This window comes from Coloeus monedula, assembly GCF_965178545.1.
Source record: "Coloeus monedula genome assembly, chromosome: 1".
In the NCBI taxonomy this organism is placed as follows: Eukaryota; Metazoa; Chordata; class Aves; order Passeriformes; family Corvidae; genus Coloeus; species Coloeus monedula.
Genome location: NC_138781.1, coordinates 112,538,291 through 112,565,790, shown reverse-complemented (window position 1 = coordinate 112,565,790; position 27,500 = coordinate 112,538,291). Strand labels below are relative to the sequence as shown.

At 41.1% G+C, this 27,500-nt stretch overlaps 1 protein-coding gene across 1 annotated transcript in view; it reads left to right on the top strand.

The window, feature by feature from the left end:
* The window catches only part of ZNF521 (zinc finger protein 521), a 211,956-nt gene that overhangs the window by 150,547 nt on the left and 33,909 nt on the right, over positions 1 to 27,500 (top strand). The window lies entirely within an intron of this gene.

The window sequence follows — 27,500 nt, the reverse complement described above, 5'->3', positions numbered from 1 at the left end:
TACCTATAAAAATTATAATACAACCCTGGATTATCTTTGTTTTTCAAATTGTGATCATCTGAACTGACGTTTAATATTCTTTCCTTTCACAGTTCTTTAGAAATAGCCAAGAATAAATCACTGTGTCCTACACAAAGCATTTTGGTGTAAAGATTTTACATTTGGGGCATTTGGCAGCCTTTCACATGGTTGGTTGTTTTTGAAGGTGGAAGATAAATCCCATGGAGATATCATCCAAACAACCGTATGGCCACTAAGCCAGCCTGCAAACCATTGCAAATGGCCAGATATGCTGGCAGGTCTGGCTCTCGGGCTGCATCTGTCTCTGGGCACCTCAGAAGATCTTGTAGCGCTTGGTTCTGCTTGAAAGAGATGGGTAACAAATGTCTCTGCAGGAATGACACAGAAAGAGTTAATCCTTCCTGGGGACAAAGGGATCAGTTTCTTAAAGTCCTTCCCAGGGTTCTGATCCTATCAGTGGTGGGTAAAGGAAGGGGAAATTGTCACCCATACCTAATTGCTCTCTTATCTCTGGGAGTGGCCAAGATCAGGAATTAGGTATTTCAGTAGAGAACCAGAGGGAAGTTTGCACCACCACTCACCCTTTGTTATGTCCCTTCCAGGACTCAGCTTCACTGCCTAGGAGATGCCAATCCCTTGCTTTTGAAGAGTGCTCAAAAATATGTTTAAAATTTCTCAGAGTATGAGAGCATTTGTGATTTTTGTGAATTTATTTCTTTATCATTTTTTAACTTAACTCTTAACTGGAAGAATATCAGGACAAAAAAAAAAAATCTGTTTCAACACAAAAGCAGTGTAAATGTTGGGACCATGTTAAAGGGGTATCCAAAATAAATAATCTCTAGGGAAAAAAATCATCAACCCCAAACAAAAGGAAAACAGAGCAGAGTCAGTGCAGTTAAAGAAAGGTTGCGCATTTGAAACTGCAGATTTTAATTCAGCAGGAAGCTTTCTCTTGAGTATTACGACAGAGTTTAAAGGGACCTCCATAATGATTGATATTCAGTAGATTTTCATGTGTTTTCAAAGTTTCTTTCTTTAAGGAAAGCCATTCACATGCCTGATTAGTAAGCAGAGAGCGACCCTTCTTAAAAGCTGTGCTAGGAAGCTGGGGAATTCACGTAATTTAGAGAAACGTGTTGGACAGAGGGGTTTGGAAGTGGAGCTATACTGTCTTCCTAGGAGTAATGTACTAGAGAATCATTCTGAGGCACTGTATTTTCTATAAAGATACTGAATCACAGTTTGGTGAATTTAGACACCGGGTTTGAAGTCCTGTTCCTGTTTGCCATAGTTGCAAACAAAGCAAATGGAGAAGTAATTTCAGGAACATAACCACGAAGTATTTTAGGAGGAAATGAAACAGTGTTTAGATGTTGTAGCCATCACAGGCGAGAGAAGGCAAGACAGGATGGGGATAGCGGAGAAAGAAGTTGAAAGGGAGCCAGAACCAATGCCATTAGCCATAAAGCAACTGATGGTGGGAACCAATTTCACAGATTTTGTTATCCCATTGTGAGTTTCATACTTGTCCTTCTCGGTTTCCTAAGGAAGATCTCACATCAGTGACTCTTCCCACCCCCATCTTCGTTTTGCAATGTAAGGGTAAGACAAAACCGGCTACAATTCATCCCTAGTGACCTCTTCTCTCAAGATGCCCTACTCTGCATCCTCCTGCAATGAAAGCCAAGAACATTTCAGTTCTTCTGTTCCCCTGACAGTCCCACCACAATACATATTCTTGATTTCCTCTTTCAAAGCACAGTGCAAATAAAAGAGGTCATATCTGCCCTGCTAATCAGTAAAGCTAAATCCAGAAGGCACTGTCTCATGAAAGCATTGTAGAGCAAGGAAGACACCCTGCAATCCAACCACATGAACAATGCAAGGATAAAATTTGTTTGACTGGAACATTTATCAAAGGATTGAAAATTATAAACACATACAAAATCCACCTGTAAAAAGTAGTAGCCAGGAAAAAGAAGGAGAATCACTGAATACATTTTTCACTGTGAATTGTTGCCCAGGTTCTGCTTGAAATTCAGGTTGTTTATAACCAGCAATCCTTCTGGAAATTGCTTTGAAGAAAGCTTAATGATTGGAGATTATCGTAAAGCCAGATTTCCATGAAAACCACTTTAAGTGCTTTTGGCATTCATAGGTCTTTGCTTTGTGACCTTCCACTGCAAGCAGGTGGTGTTCCGAAGTCAGACATACTCCGTAAGTACATCTTTAGCATTAGATGGCTATTCCAAGAGCACACAAGCCAATGGTCAGTTCCACCTTTGCCCAGGTATGACTCTTCAGGATGACTCAATTTCCACATGCTGTACTTCCTCCAATTCTTGTTCAGACACCTTTAAAACGTTTTCATGCTGACCAGCAAATTGCCACAGCCTCAGATGAGTGTTCAGCAACACTGTGGTCTGTTTCCTGTACCTTCCATTCTGTTTTGAGCTGTGAATGTGACTACACTCAGATAGGAAACCTTCTTCACAGTTTCAGCAAGCTTATGATTGCAGCATGTCAGCAGTGTATCCTTTGTCTCTGATCAACCACATGCATGCTTTCTTACAGCCACTTCTTGTGTGTGTGTGACAGCAATCTCTGTGAGCATGCATGGCTTGCTAAGAACACCTAGAGGAGTATCCCAGATTCTTTGTGTTTACTTATCTTTCTCAGCCTCTAGAAAGCCTTTTCTCCTTGGCAAAATTGATGGTTTTCAGTGGTGTTGGGAACATGTGTTGGGGATGCTTTAATGAATGTAGAAATTAACATAGTGTGTGTTTCTTTTTCCAAATGTCAGCAATTTATGGTTATCTATTATCAGTGTAATGGTATTTTCAGTAGTCCATCAGTCTAAGTTCTCTCATCAGTATGATATAACAGTCACATATACATCCTGCTGTACAGACAAAGATGTGCAAGAGGTGAATACTTAGTCAAAGGCGCATGGATGCAACAGAATGACACTTTGTCAAGGGAAGTTCAGATTGGACATTAGGAAAAGATTCTTCACTGAGCAGGTTGTCAATCACTGGAACAGGCTCCCCACAGCACCAAGCCTGTCAAGAGTTCAAGGAACATCTGCAGGACACTCTTAGTCATATTATTGGTGTTCGGTAGTCCTGTGAGGAGAAGGGAGCTCAACTTGATGATCCTTTATGGGTCCCTTCCAACCCAAGATATTCTATGGTTCTCTGTTTTCTGTAAACAATCTTGTACAGGATTGATATTACACAAGTTAAACAGAGATAATTTTCAACCTATTACCTTCACCACAAGGGAGGCACATCAGCTCAGATATGCAGTCCCTTCTTGCAAGGCCATATACCAACAATATTACCACTAAGTTATCTGGAAAAGGGAAAATCCTAGCACCCATAATGATTTATTTTCACAATCCTGGCTGCTGTACGTTTTCTTTTTTCTGTTTTCGTTTGGGGTTTGTTTGTTTGTTTGTTGGTTTTGTTGGGGGTTTTGTTTTGTTTCAGTGGGTTTTGTTTTGTTTTGTTTTTTGTGATAAATGCTCTGGTTTTGGTTTTCAAGCAGCAGAAAAGAAAAACATCTCCCTTAATCTGCTCTGACTTTTGTCTGAATAATTCTTAGGCATTGTACCCTGAGAAATCTATTCAAACCCTTCACACTTCTAAAAAGGAATGTGGAGAAGTATAGTCACCCCATAGGGAGTGGTTTTAACAAGGCTGAAATGTTACATACACACACACACATATATGTGTACATATATGTACATACATGTATATATATTCACTCTGTAGAGCAAATATACATCTATACATTACTTTTAAAAAGTGGGAAGGGTTTCAATGGGCAAATGAATAAGAAAGGTCCCAAGTGAAAAAAATAAAATAAAGTATAGATAACATTTTGATACAGAAATGAAAGAATAACCTGGCAGAAATGATTTTTTGGAATCAGAAGTTGCCTTTGCCTCCAACAACTCTGCCACTCTGCTACGAAACAGGGAGCACACGTTCCCTCCACCTTTCCGTCGGCTTTGCAATCAGCCAGGCCCTGTGGGGAGGGAGGGGGGCTCCCTACTGTATCTTCCTTCATCAACATGGCATCTCTCAAGGGGCCTGCAGTGAATCTGTTAAGATTAGCTGTGCTCCACATTAGTGACAGGAGCTGCCTGTCTCTCAGGAGTACACGGTGGCATGGTACTGCTTCCTGTTTGAGCAAAATCAAGGCTTTAATTGCAAGGAATTTTTTTTCATTACCTGTTAATTGATAAATCATGCTCGCAGGTCTGTGAAATGAGCCACATTGTGAGCGGTCTTCCAGGTTTCTCTTCCTCCTCCCCTAGAACCAGGACATATCTAATACTAGGATCAGAGCAGTGGTGGCAGGGAAAAGCCTCCATCCCACAGCACCCCAATGAACAGCTCCTAAAGCAGGCAAAGTGGGCTTGGGAGCTTGTGCCTTCCTCTCATGTAGGTCCTCAAGTGATGGTGCTTCAGCTGGGAGACTTCTTACTTTACCCCTTCCACCCTGGGGTGACAGCAAAGGCAGGTTTTGTAGCCCTACTTCCCAGGCTCATTCTCAGCTGCCTGGATTTTGAGCAGACCCCAGGTTGCTGTAGCTTGGCATGGGCTTGGCTAGAGACAGCAGCAGAACTGGGAGGTGGAAAGGTGAATTTTAAGTCACCTTCATGCACCTGCGTGGGTACATGCAGCTGCGTGCACACAGACACAGCCTCTTTCGTGCATGTTAGCCACAGCTATGGATCAGGCCTTTGATCTAAAATCAACAACAGAAAATGAGTTGGGCATTAAAGTCACTGTCTTCAGGAGGCACATAAACCATGCATTTTTTAAATATTTCTTTTGTCATTTCTGTCCTTTTATTCTTGCTACTATTGCAAGTAGCAAGAGGCCACCGTCTTGGGAGGAACAGTAAAAATCCTGAGTATAGTGAAATAATTTAGCTGATAATTCCCCACTGTATAATTTTCTACGCTTCCTGCTAGCTGACCTTGTGGGCTCCTGTCAGGTTGCTAAGGGAAATCCAGCAGGACTCCTGCTCTGCTCCTCTACTTTTAAAAAAGTATTACAGGAAACAGAGGCATGTTTATGTCAGCTTAGTTACGTGTGTATTTGATCAAGTAGCATGCTCTAACCGTTTTCCTTGCCTTTTATTTTCTTCCTTATTTTAAAATTGGGGTGATAGCTCTGTAGAGAGGAGCTGTTCCTAGCTAATCCCTTGGCGTTTTCAGCATGAGAAACATCACCGAAAAGGTAGGGAGCAGGCATATGTGCGTGCAGGAAAGGTAATGAGTGTAACTGGGATGTTTGAGAAAACTGGTGGAATTGTGTCCAAGACTGCCTGTGTCTGGTGTCTTTATACAAAGGTAGGGCATTGTCTGCACTAAACAACACTAATAATGAGGGACGGGAGCATTAAGGTTACTGCTGCCAGGTCATACCACCTTGGTAGTGTGAGCACAGCTGTTAAGACCTCCTAGACATTTGATGACTTGTGCACAAATGAGTCTCGTTCCCATTCCGGTTTTCGGCAGACAAATGTTCCTCACAAAAACACATCTGCCGTGGGTGGTGCTTTCATTGAGAGTAGCACAGCAGTGAGGACACAGGCTGACTGCACAGAAATAGCTCTAGGTAATACAGAGATAGCTCTGCACTGCATCTAGGTGGTCCCTCTCCGGACCGCGGAGGCTTGGATGGGAAGCACGGGCAGGAGGCTAGCACTGCTGCTGCCTGTGCTGCGCCTGGTGTGCAGAGAAATTGAAAACGTTGCTCACCAGGGCTATCAATCTGGCACCTTTGACATCTCTCAAAAATAAATGAATCTGTTGGAATGGATTTGGCTCATATTGCAGTTTTTAGTGCCATGATAGCTGTAAAAATAAAACTTCAGATCTAGGCTGTGCTGTGGTGCCATGATGTGCCCTGGTTTGGAATTTGACATTCTGAGGTTTGAGCTAGGTTCTTTTTATTCATTTGCATCCTTTAGGTTTTCCAACTTATAATGGCAGAGTAGCCTTTGGACCTGATGCCGGGCCAGAGAAACCAGGCTCATCTGAGGAACCCAGATTGTCCCTGTGGCCTCTAACCATATTACAGGATCTTCAAGGTTACTCATAAGGTGTTTTGGCATGATAGGCACTGCAAGCAGGTGCAGCCGTTGCCTCCACTGTGATTTTCCCTGACCTAGCAAAGTTTCCCTGCACAACTCGTACAGGAAATAACAAACCATTGATTGGTGTCTGACTTGTTTGTAGGTAATTGTAGGCCATTGATCTAACCAAGCTGTGGCACTGTAAGCTGTGCAGCCCTCATTACCTCTGACCTGGTGACTGCAGCATCGAGTCATTGGAAAACTCATCCAGAAGAGAATTGTTCCTTAGGTTTTTGCCTGCTGTAGAAAAAGCAAAGGTGAAATGGTCATTTGTAAGTTTTAGTAGGCTGCACGTAATAACTTTGCAGCCTGATGTATAAAATTGCACGGTATGCTTGGGACAAACCAGCTTCCTATATTCCTGCTCTTTACAGGAGGAACTGGATCAGCTGGCTTGCACTGTGTCCCAGCTGTCACAAGGAAAATGCAGTCATATTTGTGATCAAATATCAGTAGGCTATGGCACAGATCTGGAAACGTGACATTGCTTTGGATCAGATCCTTTTAAAATTCAGCAATAGTAGCAAATTATGTCTGCAATGGATTAAACACAGGCATTTTTTGATCTACATTCAGTTGCATGCCCCAGAATTTTTATCAATAAGTCTACGATTTATAGGCATTGATTTTGCAAGGCCTTTAACAGGAAAATAAAAAGGGTCCTCAAGATCGAACTCGAAAACTATTGCTCTTGCAGCAATCTGGTACTTTATATTAGTGAAGGTGGCAAATCTTTGATCAAAAGAGCCTAGAAAATAAGTTGTCACAGAGATTATTTCAGCATGTTTGGTGCTTTTAATTAATGCTTTCTTTTGGAAAGAAGCAAACCCTTTAAGTAGTCATGTGAGTTCTTTGTCAGTTTGTCTGGTGTGTTCATCCTCTGTACTTCCAGTTTCACAACCATATACACAGAGTAAACAAGTCCTGTATAAAGCATAGATTTCTTTGCCCCCCAGTTTCTCTGCTCTTCTGCATTAAGAGTTTTGCAATCAGAAGAGAAAAAAACATAAAACGGGTTTCTAAGGAAAGAAAACTTCACTCATTTCTATTTTTTTTTTGCCAGCACCTGCATTCATAAATAAAGGAAAATATTGTACCTGCCAGGAAGTATTATACAAGGCACTTTCTTTCATGTCAAATTCCATTATTTTGAACAGGTTGTGTAAGGGCATTCAGCCTGCTGCACTGGGATATGCAAGATGTGTTTGCGTAGTTTATATTTGTGCCCAGTTTTGAATACATTTGATGTTAGCAGTGGATTTTTATGTTTGCTGCAGGATGTTATTATACCACAGATGACAGGACAGCAGAAATTGCCATGTAAGTCTGGCTGCTGGGCTGTCGGTCTCTGAGTTCAAAGCACCAGAAGGGTGTATTTGCAAAACTGGCGGTAGACACAGGGCGTTCAGACTATTTGGAGCAGGATTTCCAATGCAACCAAGTATAGGCAGCCCCATGGACATGACTCCTAACAGAACAGGTGAAGAGGTGAATCCTGCCATCTGACACACTCCACACTGGCTACCACTTTTACTAAAAAAAAATTACCAGTTTGTTCTATCTGGTAATGGGCTAGAAATACATCTGTGGGCTGCGAGAGATGCAGATGCTGTTCCATATCTACAGAAATACTTTTCTTTTCCTACACACTATTATGTGTATATTTTTCACTGACAGACAGGTGACTGGTTCAGATGGGCATAGACAGTGTAATTTATGCATCCATTTGGCATGTGCGTGTTTCCAGATCATGGCATTGTCTTCTCTTCCTGCTAGATAAGTTGAAACATTGACAGGCAGTGTGTTCACTTTTTCCTTTTATTACAGTAATTTATAAGATATTTTAGCTAACAGGAGAACAGCCCAAGGGGGCATTCTCATGTTAATTACCAAATGTGGGCTTGTCAAAATCAAATAGCTTCAGGAATAATGCAAGTAATACTGCATCATTATATTGTTTGGCCCTCAACCCCAATATTAGCTCTTAGAAGAAAGGGGGGAAAAAACCCCTTATTTGATGGGGCTTTTAAATTTAAAAAAAAAAAGAAGAGAGAGACTGACCCATCAGAGACCAGAAGAAAAATGCATGGGAAAGCATGTATTTTAAGACTGAAAGAAGTTCAAATACTGCAGTGAGCTTGTAGTCTGTTTTAAAAAAATATTCAGCTAAAAACAAAAGAACTGTCACAATGTTGATTGCCATTCTCTGACACTCCTTATACAGCTGAAAGAAGTTGCATTCGCTGTAATGTTCCGTCAGAAAATTCTGCTTCCAGCATTGTGGCATAGGGTTTGCAGCTGTTCTTGTTTCTCCTTTTGGAACACCCGTGATGGGCCACCCAATATCACCTCCTAACAATATTGTACCTCCTACCACACTTTGGCACACTCCACAGACCACCCATCCCTTTCAGGTACTCCAAGGATCTGCTAAGAACTGGGACAGCAGAGAAGATACGTTCATAAATACATGCACAGAGACATTGACACTCATACAAACGTTGCTGATACATACTGTGTCATCATTTCTGAAGCTGTCAGCATGACCAAAGGGGTTCCAACACCATCAATTAAACAGCTTTTACATGGCATCGTTGAGTTCTGGTATCATGTACTTGAGGGTTTGAGGTGCTCGGTCAATAATTGTGTTTTCTCCTTTACATTGCACAATTCACTTTAGCCCACCCTACAGACTATCTCTGTCACTTCAGAAACCATCAAGGAGAATCTTGTCATGCAATCTGCTGATTCCTCAGTGCTGTAAATGTGAGAGCGGTGGGTAAGGGAGGATTTCTTTCTGTGAAGGTGCTCTGCCATTCTGAAGTTTGAGATTTTATTTCAATTTTAATTAACTGATTTTGTGATTTTGTGCTGCTCTCATGTTTCATGGCACAAAAGTAGAATAGAGTTTACTAAATATTTAACAAAACCACATAAACCTTTCCCAGTTCCAGAACATTACCCAGTCAGAGTCTTGTCCTACAGACCTTCCACATGAACCCCTCTTATTGCCAACCGGCTTCTCGCAGGAGGCCATTTCCAAAAACAACCAGATTCCAGTCTTGTTGAACTCTTTTGGATAACAAGGTCTAAATCTACAAATCCCTGAACAAAACCTCCTGGCATTAGTATCCACCTGGTTGTGCCAGAATAGTGCTGGTGAGCCGAGCATTTCTGACCAGAGTTGCCACCTTTTCTATGAAGAAAAATACCATCTCTCAGTTCAAACCAGCTAGGGCTTTGAATCTTAAAACCAACATGATGAATTTTACCTAGAAATTAGTAGTTAGACACTGTAGTTCTTCAAGGATTATAGTCTACAGTACCTGCAGTTACTGCATGGGCCTGCAATGAAAGCCCCATAGGTACAAATATCCTACCTCCAGGGGCAAAGGCAGATAGCATCTCTATCAGCTCATATGCTTGTGAAAATACAATCTTCCTGCTAAGCAAAAGTGATAAAAGGAGCTCTTAGTAGTCACTATTACCTGAATAGGTAATACAGACAATTTTTCTCCAAATAAATGGGTTTAGAAGGTAAGCCTTAATAATCATTTGCCAATGTACTTCCACACATTTTTTTCTTGTTACTTAAAATGCAGTTTATTTGGGTGGAGCTTTAGCCTGGTTTCTCTGCCGTGTTCATCAGTACCTGTGAGATGCTTAGGTAAAATACTTTTCCTAGTTCAAATCAGAAGCGATGGAGGTTTACAGGTCTGTCTGCCCTGGTACCTGAATATGCTGTGATTCATGTTGCTTTTCTTACATGTCTCCTGGTTCTCCCTTTGCACCTTGACAACACTGATGACAGAGCAGAATCTTGCAGGGAAGGTATTTGTGACCTATCGGGTCGGGAGTGGTGGGGAATCACCCCATCAATCCTCCTTCAACAGTGTCCCAGAATTGAAGGTAAATGTCAAGGTAGCAACTTTTGGGCCCAAACTCCCTCTCCTCTGTCATATTTAGGTCATTGGTATCTTACATTGACAGAGCAGCTGTTCTTTATGTAGGAGACACTTGGATTTGACTCTTAGGCTTTATTGTGTGTGTCATGTCACTTCCAGAAATTCGGGAAACATCACAGGCTGAAATTCAAGCAGAAAAGACTCATTATTCTTAGAGACTATTACTCAAGACCTCATGGTGACTCTTGCAAATTGACTCTGACAGGTAGTTATCAAACACCCCTATATCTCCTTTAGAGCTTGCACAGCCACAAGAAACCTGTCTGGATCTGACTAGATCCTGAAAATAATTCTTCACAGTCTGAAACACTTGACTCCATCACCTGAAGCAAACAACCTGGATTAACCAGCTTGTTAAGCACCTGTTTTCTTTGACTCTTGCACAGTTCCAGCAGATTTCAAATGCTCTTTTCCTTGTAATCAATACATTCAGAACTGGTCTTAATCCACTGGCATTTTAGCCATCATCCTTTCTGCTTCATTAGTTTGAGGTCATCTGAATTGTACAGCATAGCTGATCCTGCCTTAAGGCAGGGGGATGCTCTAAGTGACCTTTTAAGGTCCCTTCCAACTCTATTTTCAATGATTCTATGATATGATCTGTCAAGACAAAATAGACAAGCAGGTACTTAGGGGTATTTAGGATATAGCTTCATCACTACTATGGTTTGATACCTGTGCAGTTTTCCTGCTTAGATCCATAGCAGTCAGTTTCGAGTATTAAGAGATGCTTTTTAAATGCTTCTTGAAAATATCTGTACAACTCTCAGATGCTTAAAAAAAAAAAAAAGACAGGGATTGTTGGCATTTAACAAAGGAACATCTCACATCTCCCACTCTATACCAGCTGCTATCATACCACACAGAAGAAAAGCATGGCTAGCTATACAAGGGGAACTACAGGCTATCAGGGGCACGAGCATTAGTGATGTCTAATAAGAATCTGTTGGTGTGGAAACTGGAAAAACACAGACTGGTTAGGGGAAGACAACTTTACCATTGCAGTAAGGTGACCTGTACACAAATCCTAGTCACTAGGTCAAGCCTCCTATTTATCATGGCCATTCTTTATCAAGCACAGGCTGGAGGCTGAAGATTTCCAGTATTTAAGGCCAAGCATACCTACACCACAGACTCATTGTGTCCTTGAGCCTTTTTCTTAATTTATGCTGAGTGGTGTTCTCAGCTGTAGTGATTACCAAAGGTAGCTTTGATGGAGACTGCAGGAGAGAAATGAAGTCTCTGACAGGGTTTCCATGCAGCCAGTTCATGGTGATGATGCTGTTGTGTAGAGTTGGCTGAAGTCAGCAGGTCAGATACGGATTCTACAGTTAGCTTATGGAGAAGCTCCCTTGCTCTAAAGGATTTAAATGGGAACACTGTCAGGTTTGCTGTTCCTATTGAGCTCAATTTTCTTGGTGGACTCTACGTGGAGAGAAAGTCTCAAATGCATCCCAACCCTAGGTCATTAGGGGCTTTAAAAGATTACAGTCAAGACCTTGAATTGTATCTAGTAATAAATGGCGCATTAGCAGAGTGTGTGGAGCTTACAGTGGCTTTGTATAGTAATACCCCAAGTACAAAAAAATTAAATATACCACTTAGATGAAAATTTACTCCATTTTGATGAAGGAAAGCAGGGAAAGGAGAAGGCAGTGGCAGAAAAACACAGGTTGCTTGTGTTCTTAAGCTGCTTAGAGGGCTGAGCTAGCTAATAGGAGACAGATTCTTCTACTTAATAGAACAAATATGATCTTAGGTGAATCTACTTGATGATAGTAGATTTTTGGTTCAAAACGAGAATTCAGCTCCTTCTAAATAAATAGCACCAAAATATCCAACTGGTATGTATGAAGAGGCACATTTTATCAGCAGTTTCAGCAGCTAACATAGAGGTTTGAACGGGTTCAAAAAATGGAGTCCCTTTTACTATCTGAAAAGAAAATCAAGGCACATAAAAAGGGGACAAGGCAGAAAACCTCACATAATTTCTCCTCACCATTTCCTCATACTTTTCATTTTTGGTATTGAAGACTTTCAGTGTCCATTGTTCTCAGTCCAGAAAACTGAGGACCAGCTTACTCTAGTGCCAGTTTCCTTTCAGAATAAACAATGTAAGGTTTAAAAATGTTGAGTGTTTGCAATTAGTAATTGTGTATATCTGTGGCTGTAGCATTTTGATGCATTCACGTACTGTCACACTGTCACACTCTTGGACAGCAGGGTACAAGGTATGCTCAGAGAATAGGAGCGTTGCAATATATGGGATATTCATGTGCTCAGAATGCATGTGTCTGCAACAGGAATAAACAGTAGTTTACTGCCTTACTGCACAATAGCTTTGTGATTCCAGAAGATATCTCGATACTGAAATCCACCAGTGTCTTTTGGGCTTCCTTCATGTTGAAGGTATAGCATTGTTCATCCACAAAATTGTTTTAAGCTGTAATTCTGGTTTGACCCAGAATCAAGGGGACCTTGTGCAACCTTATTTCATGCAGACTTTAAAATCAACTGATTTTGTGACAAAGTCTGGTTGCTGAAAAGTATATTGTGGCATGAAAGGGGGGGTATGTGGGCAGCTGCATTTCTAGTTAGCACTCAACTCCTCCTTTTGGAGATCGGCATTTTATTCATTTGTAGAAGAAAAATAAACAGAACTCCAGAACTTACATCTTCTTTCAAAACATTGTTGAAGGAATTGAGTGGAGACTAACAGGAGCACTTAGCACTGTGGATGTCTATATTCTGTCTTGCCAAAGGGTAAATAGAGGACATTAATTTGTTCATCAGCTTCCAGATCTCCTCTCTTCCCCTCCCTAAGGGGGGAGGGAAGAAAAAATAATTTGAAGAAGGGGGTTCTGAATACCTCATATTCTCTTTTGCCTATTTCTAGCAGAGCCAGGCATGAACAATTAAATCTAGGGCTTCCCTGTGGTCTGTGAATAACACAGCACAGTGCTAACCATCAGGGCACAAAGGCAGACAACAAAAGGCGCTTTTTTATTTTTTGTTTACCCTTCAGGACACTGTTTACCTTATCACTGAAGGGGAAGTTATCATCTCATCCCTTTTGGAAATCATAGTGGGTTGATTCTGTACCTCCAGGTATCGGACCGGCTAGTGATGAACTGGGCATGTCAGCCGGGGGTTAGGGAAGTCATACTGGGAGCTGTTGCGCTCTCTGTCTTTCCCTCTGCCTCTTGCTCCTTCTCTGTCAAACCACTCTCTCTCTCACTCCCTCTAAGCCAGAATGCTGGTTTTTTTTTTCCTTCCCCCTCCCCTCTAAATTTACTTCACAGCAGATTGTCTTGTAGTAAATCACCAAAAACCCAAATAGCACTAAAGCATTCTGATACAACATTAGCATTTGCTTAACAAGCACAAGATAAACATTAAACAAAGAACTGCATTTCTTTATTAGAGGCTGCAAGATACATAATCCATGAGCACAAGAAACATGGGACCCAGTGGATATGCAGATGTGTGTTATTTCATTGGCGCTGGGCGGCCTTGTTAGAAAAGGTTTTCATCTGAAGGCTTGGGGGTGGATAGTTGACTGTCCCTGGTGGGGCTGTAACTAGATACGGAGACTGTTGCAAGCTAGGCTGGGCTCCCTGGTGGATGCGCTGATTGGACAGCCCGAGGAAAACTTGGGAAGCATCAGGAAGTGAACTCAATCACCTTGGGGATGAGAGGGGAGAACCAGATGAAGGCATTTGACTTCTTTTGTAACTCCCACTAAGGACAGATTGCCAGTACGATCCAGCCTCCATAACTGCAAATCAGGCCCTTTCCCCTATGCCGATTTCATTAGAATGGCCAGCATGGTGCAAAGAGGAGGGAGAAAAAAAAGGTTAGACACAGTAATTTTACAGGCAGGCGGGTACAAAAAAAATCTGCATAATTAAGCAGTCAAGGCTGCTAATAGGGGAGTTTATATGCTCTGGGACCAGGCAAGGGCAGCACATATGGATATAGCACTGGATATTAAATCTACGGCATGCAGACTTACTTCAGGGCCCTTGGAGAAAAGGCTAATTATAGAGAGAGGAATTGTGTTTACTGGTCTGTCTTGGGCAAAGATGTTGAGAGAAGTGCAACCAAGTTTTGCAGTTAGACATGAACAGTCTGTTAATAGAGATATCAAAAATATGTGCTTGTGGTTGCTTCACATCTAATCAACAGGAAATCACAGATTCCGAGACCCCCTTCTCCCAGTTAAATGAGGAGGGGAAAACACATGCATATACATATTCCGGATGCAGGATGTGAATGTGTTCATTATTAAATTGCTGGAATTTAATCTGAACCAAGCTCTTTATCATCAATAAATTATATTTAGCAGTTTACCCTAGTTTAGCTGCTCCTGTTAAAAAATGTCAGTGCTTCTGGGTATAAGCTCCAAGTCAGCATTTAAATATAAATGGATAATATGAATGGAAGTTGTGACATGCAGGACTGAGCAGTTAGAGAAAGGGTATATTTAGGTAACAAGTCCTGACGTGGTGGACATTAACATTTCATAATGCAGATCAAAGGTACAGAGAAGACCCAAGAGCCGTCAGTCAGAGGCCCCTAGCTACTGTCTAGTGTCTTCCATGAGATGTTTTCTTCAAATTAGAAAGCATTAGACTTTTCTTTATCCATATAGATAGATAGATAGATAGATAGAGACTTTTTTTTTAATACTTTTGAAAGTCATTAGCCTTTCTCTAGCTCCCTGCCTACTCCCCACAGAAAGAAGTGTCTCATTCTACTGAAGGGATTTTACTCAAGGCATTATCATGAAACAGTGCTTCATATCCATAACTGATAGCAGAGGCCAGTGCCCATGGCCTGTTTCGATTTAGCATTTTGTTGCTTTAGGCTTTTGTCTTTTTAGTGTTTTGATGGCTCTTCTATCACCTGTTCTGAGGTCCTGGAAAGCAAGAGGGTCAATTGGAAGTCTGCTGGGAGGGCTTCATTCAGCAGGGTGTCAGAGCCATGTGTGAGATGCTGGGTATCCATTGGGAGCTCAGTGTTACCATGAGGCATTGTGGAGCATACAGGAAGAAGCCCTTGGTTTGGCTTCCTTTATTGTACTGGTAGGGAAAACCAGACCAGCATTCAGGGAATTTACTGAAGTTTAGTGTGGAGTCCAGGACCAGCACCACAATAACACTCAGTGATAGTACAAAGATGTGCAAAGAGCAGCCCCTGCCCCAAACGCTTGCAAAGGCACTCCGAGTGCTCACTTTGCAAAGGAAATAACACCTGTCTTGCTTGGTAAATCACTGCATGCTGGCCTGCTAACAGTGAGTTCATGTCCCAAGTCTTACAGCAGGTGAGTTCAAAGGATGTCAGCCAGGCTGCCTGTGAAAAACATGCTCTGTTTTTTTTTTCCCCTGTACTGTGAAGTGATGCATGGGGAGGTGTGCTGGGGTCACCTGGGATCAGCCAGGCTGCTCAGCACTGGCTGGGACTTGTAGCAGGTGGCAATAGAGGAACAGTCCTTGGGACACCTGGAACAGCAGAGGTTTTTTCTTCCCCACACCTAACCCAAAGTGATCTGTAACTGAATGATATATATTTAGAATGCTGTAGTTTATATTACTAATAAAGCCAGAAAGTTCAGAGTATGTATGAAGCCCTGTTTCTTCAGGATATTATGTTATGCAGCAGTCACATGGCCACAGTACACGTCTGTCCGAGTGTCAGTCTTCCCTGTTTGTTCATGTCACAGAAGGAGAGAGGGCTCTAAGACAGCTGTACTTCTAGACTTTGTGAGAATGCAGTTGAGTGGAAGACAATAATCTGTACAATGTTCCCAGACAGGAAAAATTATGTGCTGAGATTCAGCCCTTCCTAAATGTTACAGATTCTGTAGAAGAGAATGGAGAAATAGGGCCTGGGAGAGACCATGCATATACATTCTTGGACACAGTCAATCAACTGGGAAACACAAATCTGGGGAAAACAACTATTTCTTGCTTTCCAGTGCATGCAGAATGGTTTGCTTGATTTTAATCCTGGGTAACTTGTGTTCATCTTCTCCTTCTGTTCAGCTGGGACGCTCCCCCTGTACTATAGTTACTGGTCTTTACCATAGTTCCCTGCAACTTAATTTAGATTTGTAAATTTGACATGGAGACAAATACACATATGTGTGTATGTATGCACACACCTCCTCTTCCACAGCTTACACAGCCGTTAAAAGGATTAATGAAAATTCTCTTCCAGCATTTTTTTTCCCATATGGTGATGAGAAAATCTGCCTTAAAAATATTTGTAGGGTGTCTGTAATGATGGCAGTAAAACATTGGGATTGCCCCTTGTGAAACACATTTTGGGGGCAGTTGTGTTGTCGGTTTAGGTGCGAATAAAACAAAATTTTATTTTCATTAAAAAAAAAAAAAGTAACTTGCAATTGCCAAAACACAGAATAACTTTTCAGTAGTGAGGAGCGAGCGGATAACCTGTCAATATTGATGATCTAACGGCAGTCTCCAGGCTGTGCTGTGTCATCAGCCAGCTGTCAATCCCACCAGCATGTCTCAAAAGCACTAATTGTTGTGATAGTATCAGTGTGAAAGCTGCTAAGAAAAAAACATAGTCCCTTGGTGCTGCTTTGCAAAAGACAGGTTGAGGATCAAAGTTCATCTTGCCTTGACTGGATTTCATTTTTGTGTGCATAGCTACCTGTTAACACATTACTAAGTACCTAAATGTAGCTAGCTGGTTGCAGCTGCAGCTATTTTGCTGGTAAAACACAACAATCAAGTTGACTGCAGTCTCCTACAAAAAAAAGTATTCACCAGCTTCACATAAAATCACCTTTTCTTCTCCTGTGCAGCCCCATTAGGCTTGGATCAGGGGAAAAATGCCTACTCCTCCTCATTCAAGTTGATATTAGAGACTTGCTCTGGCTATGGTTTCAGGAGTAACCCTGCTTAAGTAGCAGTTCAAGCATCATTTCTATATGCAATTTGAAATGTATATGCATGTATATTTTATTAATACACATGTCTCCGTATTGCTGTTCTTACAGCTTCTTTCTCTGCAGCGTACTTCATTCACTGCTTGATTTTGCTAAGTCCTGTAAAAGAGAGAAAGTATTTCTTCTTCTCTTTTGATTAGGAACTTCAAAGACAGAAATAATATCTGTGTTAAGATAGAGTCTAATATAACACCAGCATTAGAAGAGATATATAATTATAACTAGCAGACACCTGTCAGTAATGTTCTCTCTCAATATTCCTCCACTGTTATTTTTGGCTCCTTTTTGCTCCATTAATCCACCCATTCCCGTCTCTAAATCCCACTGCTTTTTCCTTCTCATCATCTCAAAGATCTCTCCATTTCTTTCCACCTCTACAGCCAGTACTCTTATTAGAAGCCAAGTTATATTTCACTTTAACCATGCTGTTTTTCCTCAGACTAGACAACTGCAGACACCAAGCTGGTTTTGGATACTGATTTAATGTGGTTTACTTACATTTATTTGTGTTACTTTTACCCCTTTATCAAGTACAAGCATCCTGTGATCATTTCCAAAGATTTCTATCTAACCCTGCTTATGCTCCCTTGTTGAGATTCCTTTATCCCTACCTCTGTGCTCCTCTAAAGCTCACAGCTTTGAACACCTATTTCTGGAGTCACAGCCAATGTCCCATTATCTTTTGTCACAGGGCTCTTGTGCTTTGAAGAAATGCTGTCAGGACCCCTGCACAGCTCTGCCTTGTCCAGCTCTGTGTCCTCTTCAACATCTAAGTTCTGCCATGCTTGCCTGGAGTGACTATTTGTTTCAGAAAAAAGGGCACAAATATGTGTGCCTTATTCAGTATTCCCAGTCACATTCTTTTCTGGCTGCTTGTCCTCACACAGAGAGGTTCTCTGGGCTAGGGCCACCCGCCTGGAATGTAGTGTGAGCTGTAGGGAATGGGTAAAAAGGCCAGGTGACAGTATATCCTGCTGTTCTCATTTCTTCAAACTCAGACAGGTTGCAGCCAAAGAATCACTTACTTGCCCACATCTCCTTTGCTCTCAGACATCTTCAGATGGTCTAGAAAAATACATTTTTGAGAAGATTCGAGTGACTGGACATTAAGGATTTGGCAAAGCTTATGCAAGCAGCAGGATTAGGGGCCTGGTTCTGCAGATGCTCAGGACATTTACAAAGCCCTGAGTACAGAGAGAGGCAAGAGAAGAGAAGCTATATTTACCCTGGTAGGCAACACCAGAGACATGAAAACAATTGACCCCTTTGTTTCTATTTCTCCCCACTTTTGCAACCCTGCCAGGCCTAATTTAGCATCTGTGCTCACCTTCCCTGAAGGCAGTGCAGTCTTTTACTTGGCTTGAGACTGTTTCCCCAGAAACCAGTAAGTCAGCTGGCATAAGGAGAGATTTCTTGGAGAATGGGTGAGTGGGCTGGGTTCTATGGTTCCTCAGTTTTTCTGCTGCTCCGGTTGTACCTCAGGAGACCAGCAGCCTGATGAATGCATTGTTCTAAAATGTCAAAAGGACCTCTGGGCACGAAGTATTGCATCCTTCAGAACCACCCAAGTCATGCAAAAGCAAGAGAGGTGCAGCCATAGGGAAAATGTCAAGCTGGGATTGAATAGCTGTGAGCGTCATTGCCACCAGTAAACAGGATCACTTATTTGACTGGGGTAAAACAAATGCTAAAAATACACTGTGTCCATCCAAGTTCTCTCACTCAGTATTGCAACCCCACTGCTGAGATGGGGAGTTTTATCTGCATTTGTGACCTATCCCGCATTAAAAAATAAATAAATAAAATTAAATTTTAAAAAGAAAATCAAGGAACATACAGTAGACGCATTTTACTGGCAGAGTGGAACTTCACAATCCTACCAGGGGACCTTTTTGTAATGTTTGTAATGTGCTGCTATCGTGCTTTAGCAAAGAAAAATGTCACTGCTGGGTTTTATTTTTAACAGACTTTCTTAAACATCAATTAATGCAAGCAAATGTAATGAAGCAGATCTTTCTTTTTATTTATGTTTGGGTGAAAGCAGTGAGGGGGCTTGGGGGAATGACACACATGGGCAGGGAGCAGAGGGGCAAAAAGGGCGTTGCTTCTGCAGTGCCACTGAAGAGAGGTGGATTATCCTTTTGAAATGTGTGTAAATGCAGATGGACACCCAGCTTCCAGTGGCAGTCACCAGGTTTGAGAAATCAAGCTGCCTTTGCGTGTATCATTCATGTGGCATCTTAAAAAATACACTGCAAAACATGCAGCTTATTCAACACAGAAAGTTGTGTGCTCCATTGGTGTTTGCCTGCCTGAAATCAGTCAACCCTCCATGTGCACTCTTCTTATCAGAGGTAAAATGACCTAAGGAGGGACATTTGTTGCTTGTTGCATGAACTCTTTAAGAGTTGCATCATGTTGTATTTCCCCCGCACTTGAAACCATTGCAGCGCTATTGGCAGTGTTAGCCAGCTGTCTGCTGATTCTCTAACACAAAGGCAAACACATGTTCAGGACTGTAGGCAAACTCTTCTCTTCCAACATTGATTTGTTTTGCACTGCTGGGAAGAGATATCATTGAAACTGTGGCCATGCAACATTGCAGTTCTTTCACGAGGGCCTCCCATGGAATTAATGGTGATACCTGTTGTTTGGCAGGTATATTTGACTTACCATGATGTGACGGAGTTTTGATTCAGGCACAGAGGGCACAGAATGTGTCATTCAAAGATAATGTACTATACATGAGGCACATCTTAATTCACAGAGTGAATTAAGGGCAAAGCAACAACTTTAATTTGGACTTTCCCTGCTATTGGCACTTTTTACTGAGACCTTCAGAGTGGTTTATTTTCTGAGAAGTGCTGATATTTTGGCATATCAGCCAATTTTCTGTTTGCTATAGCTCACTTTAAAGTTGTTTTTATTTCTCTTCATAGCCAGCTTGTTGTCTTTTAATCTTTTTGGGGGCGAGGGGAGAGAAAGGGTGTGTCAGTCACATAGATAAAATGTTGGAAAGAGAAGGGGGTGGATAGATGGCTTGCAAATACAGCTTTCAGTTCAGTTGCCCCACCTCAGTTTCCTTGCTGCTCTGTGGTATTCCTCGTCAGCTGTTATTTCCAGTTCTGATCTTTGGCTTCTGGTGCCCAGCTGAACTACAGAGGCTGCCCACCTTCTCTGCTGTATAATTTTCAGGGATTTAACACAGCAATTTTTCTTCTTCTCTGCTGCCATGTCATTTATCAAGTCCAGCAATCAAACAGAAATGAACATCAACAAAATATGTTGCTTGTTTCTGAAAGTGTCATGGGATCAAAATCTGCATGCTTCACCTAGCAAAATGCATTGCAAAATCTAACAGTGGGCTCTTGCTGGTCAGAGTGATCATGGCACAGCAAGTGAGCTTGCCATGGTTTTTTACTTCTAAAATGCCCCTGTTTTTCCAAATATGACTAGAGGGGTAATATACCTCCTTGACCTTATTTTCTGTTGTTCAAATCCTGCCTAGTGTTAAATCCCTCTGCTCACCTCCCAAGTTTAATACATTTAAAATTGCTTCTTGAGTGAGGTGAAGGAAGCAATTGAAGGGGCTGGGGGATATATTCTGTCTGCTTTACATCTTTGCATCTCGTGTGCTTGTTTTCCCCACTTTGTTTGGAGAAAGACTGACAAGTAAGCATAACATGCCGAGTAAGTAGAGAAACTTGCTGCCTGTGAGGTTTCTGATGAAGATGCTTTGTTTTAAACAGCATCAAGGTTTCCAAACTATGGCCCTCCAGGTTTTAAAAAAAAAAGACAAGGCAAGTTAAATGCACATTTGTACCCTTCTGTTAAGAAATGCTTTTATTTCTTCATATCATTAAGAGGTTAAAGATGGAAACAAAATCCTGTGGAGCTGGCCTTCTATTACAAAATCAGGTTATCCAATATTTAAATGATAACTTAAATGGACCTGCTCAGGTCTTGGTCAAATTGTTTAATAAAGTTAAGAAATTAAAAATTTGCCCACAACAAAAATGTCCACAGCATCTTCATAACTCCACAAGATAGCTGTAGAAATACCTTCAATTTTTTTTTTCTTTTTTTTTTGTGGGTGTTAATTCCTGAGATTTCTCTGTAAAAGGGATGGCTGTCTTCACTGGCAGTCTTTTTGTCCCTGATGAAATGTTAAAAAAAAAAATCTGTGTCTGCAAGTGTTTTGTGTCTCTCCTTCCATTCTTCTTCTTATTCTTCATCTGTGTCAACAGTATGTGCGGATAAATAAAATATCATCAAGAATGCTGATATCATCTTCCTTTTCCCTTTTCCCTCCTCTTACTTACAATAATGTGGGGCAAAGGTCTACTTAACATAACACAGTTACGATAACTAGTACATTTGTATTTCTGCTATGATGAGAGGTCTGCTGTAGTGAGACTCATCCACTGTTGCTGCTTCTTCTCAGCAGTGTTAATTATTCTTCAGGCTCGTGTAGCGTGTGTATGCAAACACAAAATAAGTGATCAGGGAGTAGGATATTTTTGGTTTTATTTGTTGTGTCAGTGACACTTCCACTCTGACACAAACTCACAGCACAACACTCCTGATCTGTAATGAGGTTATGTCCCAGGATGTGTGTTAAAAGCACTAAATAGTCCCTTGCTTATTCAAAATCCTCATTTATCTGAATTAATTTTGTGTCCCCCATTTCATTTGGGTAAATTAGGTTTCACAGTTTCACAATTTGATCACAAGTCTCACAATGTTCAGTACTTCTTTTTCAACCTGAGCCCCCGAAATGACAGTGCTGCATCAAAATCTCAGTCTTCATTTAAAAAAAAAATGAAATACTCACTTTCCTCGTTACACAGAAACCCTCTGAGGGGAAACTGCCAAAGTGCAGACTTCCAGCCATACCCTCAGTTAAATCTCACGGTTTTTAACCCATTCTGCCCATTCTGCAGCACATGGCTTAAATAAATTTGGTTTCAGTGACTGCTGAAACCCTTGTGCATGTACACACAGCATACATGTAGGGTTGAACTGGCTCTTCCTCCCTTTCTCCCTGAGTTCTTCTGTTTTTTCTTACCTGTTCTTGTTTAAATAAACTGATACACAGAGTGAAAACTCAGTGGCCCTTTTGGAGAATACTTCAGCCAGCAAATGTAGTCTCGTAAGTTATTTATTAGAGTATGTCTTAGTAAAAGGCTAATGTCTTATAGTTGTCAGCCACCTATCTCTTGCTGTTACAGGCATGTTTTTCATATCACATTTCAGATTTCCTCAGAGCTTTACAAGTGTTTTTTGGTTTCTCACTGATGTTAATCACCTCATAGTCATTTAAGGTCAGGCCACATTTTTCTCCAACTCTGTAACTTTTATCTGGAGAGGCTATATACTGACCTGACAGCCTATACTTTTATTTTTCTCATAATGATCCTGTATTTTTTCTGTAGTTTGATGCTTGATATTTGTAACCTGCTGTTCTTTTTAATTGCTTATTGTTATTAATGATATAGTGGTAACTTTGTTGGCTTGAAACATCTGGATGTAAAATACATCTATCATTATTGCCACAGGAGCTGCACTAAATTACTCAAGCTCTGCCCGGAAGTGTATGCTACTCTGCATTTCTTCAGTGAACTTGGAATGAAGGTTAAATTGAGACTTTGCTGTGCCTGTTCACACAGGATTCATGCCCTTGTCCTGCTTCTGCTCACCACTTCTTCTGCTCCATTCACCTTTCCAGTCTACCTCCTTCTTTGTTTATTGTTACTACTACATCTGTTCTCCTTCCCCGGCCAATCCTTATCTGTCTGATCCCTCTCTTTTTAGCCAATTCTTCTCTCTTTCTTCTACTCTGATGTTTCTCCTCTTTTTCCCTTATTGTTTGAAGTTCAGAATTTTGCCATTCTGTTACATCAGAGTTCACTGGAGGAAGGGGCTGTGTTCTTAAGCACCACTCCTCAATTGCTAGCATGGGGGAAATGGTATCTTTGCTTCAGTGAGGAATTAGGTTTGATCAAGGGTTGGAATAAATTTGTTAACAGTGGCATTTAGAATTTGGGAAAATAAAGCCAACCCCCAAACATGTAACATATAGAGAAAGAATAACTAATTGGCCCTCATTATTCTCTTATCTGCAAATGAAGAACTTTTAATATAAAAATTCCAAAAGCTGTTTGTTCAGCTCAGTGTGAAGTCTTAGTACCACCAGAGCAAGTGGGAAGGAGAGTGGAACAGGTTTAGAATGAAGTCTGGTCCTTTTTAAATATGTGGGCCGAAAGCTGCTTGCTTGCTTTATAGCAGAATCAAAGAGAGACATAGGGAAAGGTTAACGTAAATTAAAGCTGAGCTTTCTCATGCTTTCCTAAAAAAACCAGCAAACTAAATCAGATGAGCAATATAAATAATTCTTTATATTAAATTGAGCTTTATCATTTTAATACATTGCTGTACAAGGAGATCTCCCCTAACTGGCAAAGCAGTTTGCTCACGTGAAAAGAATCTAATTAAATGCCCAGTTACCAGCACAGACCTGAGGGCCTTCACAGCCTGAACCTCTTCTTCCTCCCTGTTTTTTCTGAGGGTTGGGGGTGAGGAAATGGAGGTTAAGGGGAAAGAAAGCAGAAAGTTGATACACCCCAAAGTGAGTTGAAGAGCTGAATCAAAATCCCAGCAACTTCTGCTCATTCCAAAGTGTCCCTCACCTATGTAAAAAGAGGCCAAATAATCTTTGACTCATATAATAGCATTAAGATTTGGAAAACAAAATATCAATAGTATCTGATATATTAGGATATATGAAAAGCACTGTTATTTCTTCATGCTCTTTATTCAAATATCCAATATAGCTTTATTCAAATATCCAATATAACAGGAAAGCCCTACCCTGTCCTACTCCCTTTTTTTTTTTTCATTTTTCTTTTTTCTTCCCTATCTTTTAAGAATAAGCAGGCAATTCTTTGTAGGTTTAGATAAACAGCATTTTAGCATTTAGAGACTTTATCTTCCAGACGTCTAATAGCTTCATGCCAAAAGAAGGAAGGCAACTCTGACCCTTTCTGTATACTCAGAACAAAAGAAATACCTGATGAGACTTGTGTATGAAACATAATTTCTACTGCTGGTCCACTGTAGCGTAGAATTAATATTGACACTTTGATTGGCTCCATGTGAGATGTTTTCCCAGTACCACTAAATTTAGAACAGCTTGCATTTAGTTTATGCAACATGAAATACCCTCCCCTACCTTAAAAATTCCTCTTTTCTTTGTACAATACTTAAAAGTAGATATACCTGTACTTCAACGAGTTCCACAAGACCCTGATGAGTGGGCATTACTAGTAGGCATGTAACATGAAATAACAGAGAAAGGTGGTTTTCCAACCAGAAAGCAAGAACAAGAAAACAAAACTGTAGTCTACACAGTGAACAAAAATACTGAAATTGAATGAATAATGTTTAAAAAGCAAAACATTTTTATGTATATTTTTACTGTGCTTAGTTCTTCTGAATACAAATGTGATACTTTTATTATTTTTCCCCCTACAGTTTGATTAAATCATTAATATCTACTTAGCTCAGGCAACCTCTGAGCCAATCAAATTGCAATTTGACTTTACTAGAGAAGATTTGGTCGAAAAGTTTTTCTGGAAATAGGCTCTTAGTTCACAGAAGAGAACAGAGAAATACTCAATTACAACCTTAATTCCAATACTGCGTTCATAATGGTGGCCAGATTAAGCAGGGTCTGATTCTTCCACCACTGTAATTTAGTAAGAGAGTTTTCATTCTCTATTTGGGATGCAGTTCTGGGGTATGGTTTCTTTATCTGTAAAATTCAGATAATAATCTGTATCTCACTGTGTAGTGAGAGGATGGAGGGCTTGATCTTACATACTTTGGCAGAATTTAGTCCCACAAAAAGTCTAGACAGGAGCCTAGAAAGATGGGAGGCCTGCTCTCCTGAGCTAGTTATGCCAGCATTTGAAGGATCAGTCACCAAGTTTTTAATCAGTGCTCACTAAGTGCTATTTGAAAAGGTAAATGTTGAGCTGGATCATCTGTCTACAAATAACTCATACCACTCAGCTTATTCCTACTGGTTTAAATTTCTTTTTATATCCCATGGTAATATTGTTTCCAAAATAAGCTCCATCACATGGGATTTTATTGCAATGATGGAGTCTAACCTTGTAATGTGTGTAGCTATGTGGTGCAACACAGACGTTTTTTCTGAACAAATTTTAATACCTTTTTCTGGTGCAGTTACAGGCAAGGAGTAGCAAATTATGCATGTCCCATCAGTTGGTGAGTAACCCTGCTGCTGAATTCCTGAACTCTCTCCTGGTAGCCAGTTGCCCAGAAAATGCTGTTGTTTGATGGCAAGGGGACTTGCTGTATTCAAATTGTTCTTACTTGAGGTGAATACATGACACTTATTAAGAAATCGACCCTGCCAGTTGCCCTTTTTTATTTTCATCCAGCCTCACTGAAGCCAGACAATTTGTGGCTTTAACAGAACATACAAGGCACATGTGGTAAGAGGAGTTCACTTACAAGCAGCCGAAGTGAGTGCAACCAAGCAAAAAAGTGAACAGTTGGTGAAGTGAAATGCATCCCTTGCTTCAGACAAAAAATACAGTGGAATGAAAGATGCAGTAGACTGGCTTTCCCTTAAGCAGATCTAATTTCAAAATCTGTCCCTGGAGAGATGAACTTTTGCTTTAATTGAGGAGGTGGATCCCAGCTCTTTGTCACTCCATCAATCAGCACCCTTTGCTGTAGCTTTAGCTGTACACTGCAGAAGGCTGTAGGATTTATTTCCTGCTTGTTGAATAAAGCTTCCTACCCAATGCTGCTGGGAGTCAGCATGGCCTGGCCTCAGCAGCACAGTGCAGGTCCCACCCTCTCCCTTCTGCTGAAGGCCAGTATCTTTCCAGGCAGTGTCATATCCTGGTCCCTACCTTCCCCTTGAGAGGCTACAATTGTTGGTGACTCAAGAGTTTAGGATTGTTGCTAGGATCTTGTCTACCACCTTCCCTGGAGTGGGCAGAGTCTTGCCTAAAAATCATTCTGAACTGAAAAGAAAGCAAGAAGAAAGACGCTGCTTGGGTTGCAGCCTGATGTTTTGAGTTTCTTCAGCTAACATCATGATTTTGACTGAAAGTGGTATTAAGAGTAAACACAGACCAGCATGCAGGCACCTACATGAGCAGTAGTAGGTGGCACAAGAGGGAAGGTGTGCAGGATAACTGTGCCGAGACCGTGACTGAGGAAGGAAGATATTTCCTTCTCCTGCCCTCCTGTGTCCTAATATGTGGTGACTTTCTCTGGACAGTCCAGGAAAACACAGGTGTACCTCTGTCTTTCCATCCAGTCCTCCATCCTGTCCCACCAGGATTGAATCCTTAGTTAGGACTTTAGCAAAAACTGTTTTTCTATAACAAGTTGTTCTCACGGCTGTAAATTCCAGCTGTATTCTTCTTCCTGCTGCAACTTCCAGCTGTATGCTTTGCCTTTACTATGTCTCCTCCTTTATCACTATATTCCTATCCTTTCCATGTCAGCTTCCAAAAATAACACTCTGGTGGATAATGTTCCTCATTTGAGGGGTTGTGATAATGTTTGAGAAATTGAAAATGGCAGAAGTATTAGTGCAATCAGGGAGAAATTATGAACGTGGTGCTGGAGACTTCAGGCACTCTTGCACTTCAGCTTCCAGGCTTGGAAAGCTGTTATGTGTTCTTTAGCAGGTGAGGGTACATGTCATGCACATACTTGCCACAGTGGACCCTAAGACCAAATATTGAGCAGGAATGAGGTTGTCTGAAATGGCACAGGGAAGCTGATGGTTGCGTAGGTGTGTGGCCAGCAGAATTAAAAAGATGCAGGCAAGCACAGCACTTACAAACTAGGAAGCATAAATGGCTGTACACTCTGGAAATTATAGTGTTATAGGGTGCTTTTTGTCCTTCCCCAGTTTTCTGTGTGAGATGTTGCAGCCCAGGGGTTAGCTGTCATCCATGGCATTGCTTCCTTACTCCTCAGATCTCTGGCTTATAAATGTGTGCTGCAAAATTAACTCACGCAAGAGTGAAAGCAATGCGAAGGAGAAATTGATTAAGGGGCATGGCTTGCTTGCTAAAAAAAATTATAAAGAAAACACATTGAATGTGGGAGCTGGGCATGTTTTAGACCTAAAAAAAAAAATACAGGGCCTGCAAGCCATTTCATTCCTGCATTTTGTGAGGAGGGCAGAGTTTACACGACTTCTTAGCAGATGCTTTTGAGCATGGGCCCAGCGTCGTGATGATTTGCCAGGAGGGCATCATCATCCTAGGACCTTTGCCTATAGATTTATTCAGAGTAGAAGGCACAAGGACCCTTCTGGA